Here is a 2,578-nt window from a genome sequence, read left to right as displayed (position 1 = left end):
CCTCAAAACTGTTATCTAAGCCTAATGTTATTATTTTTGATTCAAACCATTCTTTTGCTATTCCATCAAGAAACAAACGTAGAATCAAAATCTTGTCTTCATCAGCAACCACCCCACATCGCAAACATTCTGATTCGAAGGTCTTGAGCCATGAATTCATTGGAACATTATTTCCATCAAAATTTCGAAGTACAAAATCATCTTTCATTATTTTAAATTTTTCTTTTCAACTTTAGGTAAATTTGTATCATTAAATTTCTGGAGCAACTCAGCAAATGATGGAAATTGTTCAGTTGTTTCTATCTTCTCATACACTGGTAATAAGGTCTGTTGTAAGTACTCACTTTGATAAACCACATCACCATCTGAATCAAAATAAATCTCCTTCAAATTGTCTTCTAATGCTATAGTACATGTTCTAAAGGATCCTCTTGTTTTCATAGATGCTAACATATACTTTACTTTTTTCAGATGAAATAGTTCAGAATGATCAATTTGAAGTTGTTTTTCAAAGGGGATTTCATAATAAAAACGGGACCCTGTTGGCTGCAGCCACTTAAATTTATATACATTTTTCTTACTATCACTACTGTTTGCTTCTATAGCCATGCAAATTCTCATTGATGTAAAATTCATTCTTAAATATCGTTTTGTCCAAATAACGGCTTGGAAATTTATAGTTATCACTATATTTTTTTTATCAGCTTAAGTTCTTGATTTATAAGTGTAATATCATACCCTTATTTATGTGAAGAGATAGCAGTTTGAATTCGTCTAAAAAGAGTTTATTATCGTTAAATTCTACAATATAAATTATTAACAATAAAAACATAACCAACATAACTTAACAAATATACAAACCTGAAAAGAGAATCAAGAACAATGCTATTTCTTACGCCATTAAGTAATTTGACAATTGTACCATACAATTTACAATATGTCAATGTCAATAAAACTTAAACAGTCATACAACCTAAAACTTTAAATAACTAAAAATAACTAAACCCTGCTGTTTCACTTAAAATAAACATAGGTTTACTTTTACATATATATACATATATATATATATATATATATATATATATATATATATATATATATATATATATATATATATATATGTATTTTATTTACTACAGACCGATTGCTGATCCTATAAATCAATATTTAACACAGTACGGTCGAAAATAATTTGAAAAATAAATAATATATATATATATATATATATATATATATATATATATGTATAAATAAATAAAAATTTTGTCCAACAAATAACAAAACTGTTTGGGGTGAACCACGTTTACCTCTTATTTCATACCGCGTATAAAAAAATATATTACGACCTATTCTCAGACCTGCCAAAGATATTCGTAAAATTTTATAAAAATCGGCCCAGTTGGGCCCAGCTATTTTGGAGGAGTATGGCAACTAACTATGCGACACTAATATGGCTAATAAAAAAAAGGGGGTTAACAATAAAGGGGCAAAAATTAAGGACTGTATGTATTTTTATTGCCACATCATTAAAACAGAAATTTTATGTAAAAAATAAAAAAAATGTTTGTGGTAAACCACTCTTAACCGTTAAGAGTATGGAAAATAAACAACAAAATATAGATCCACAGTATACACCTATAAAATTTCATAAAAATCGGTTCACTCATTTTAGAGAAGTATGGCAACTAGCTCTGTGAGACTAATATGGCTATTAAAAAAAGGGGTTAATAATAGAGAGGTAAAAATTAAGAGCTGCTTTTTTAATGCCACATCATAGAAACATAAAAATAATAAAAAATTGTTAAAACATTGAAAAAAATGTTAGGGTTAAACCACCCTTATGCATTGGGTATGAAAAATAGATAACAACCTATTTTCAGACTTACAGAATACACACGTACAATTTTATAAAAATCAGGGTAGCTATTTCAAAGAAATACCGTAACAAACTCTGTGACACTATTATGGCTATTAAAAAAGGGGTTAGTAATAGAGGGGTGAAAATTAAGAGTTGTATGTATTTTTTAATGTCACATGATTAAATGGTATGAAAAATAGATAACAACCTATTCTCACACCTGTAAAAAACAGACGTGTAAACTTTCATCAAAATCGGTCCAGCTATTTCAATGAAGGAAGGTTTTACATATCAACAACATGCGGTGTTTCCAAGCGGTCACTTATCCAAATACTAACCGCAACCGACACTGTTTGATTTCGGTGATCTAACGAGAACCGGTATATTCAGTGTGGTATGGCTGTTGCCTAATCTATCAATACTGACATTTATTTTGTTAATCTTAGCTTCCTTTGTTAGTCATAGGTTGGCGTCATCTATAGAATTTTTTATATAAAAATTATTGCACGTCATTTAAGATTTACGACGTCACAACCCTACGGCGTTGATAAAAAAAGATCAGAATAGTTAGTAAGTGAGGAATTTTTAAAATGTCAACTATTTGTCAAACTGTTATATTAACAGTAAGTACACTTAGTTTTAAGACTACCGCAATGCACTAAAATACATAAGAAAACATTTTAATACAAAATTATAGATTCTAAATTTTAAACTTACCTC

At 28.6% G+C, this 2,578-nt stretch overlaps 1 pseudogene; it reads right to left on the bottom strand.

Moving 5' to 3' along the window:
• Positions 1-2,147: 2,147 nt before the first annotated feature.
• LOC140447066 (5S ribosomal RNA) lies at positions 2,148-2,266 on the bottom strand (annotated as a pseudogene).
• Between the last annotated feature and the right edge of the window lie 312 nt (positions 2,267-2,578).

The sequence above is a fragment of the Diabrotica undecimpunctata genome, chromosome 7 (genome assembly GCF_040954645.1).
Source record: "Diabrotica undecimpunctata isolate CICGRU chromosome 7, icDiaUnde3, whole genome shotgun sequence".
NCBI lineage: Eukaryota > Metazoa > Arthropoda > Insecta > Coleoptera > Chrysomelidae > Diabrotica > Diabrotica undecimpunctata.
Note: the sequence above shows the minus strand (reverse complement) of the source record. Positions and strands in the feature narration are given on the sequence as shown.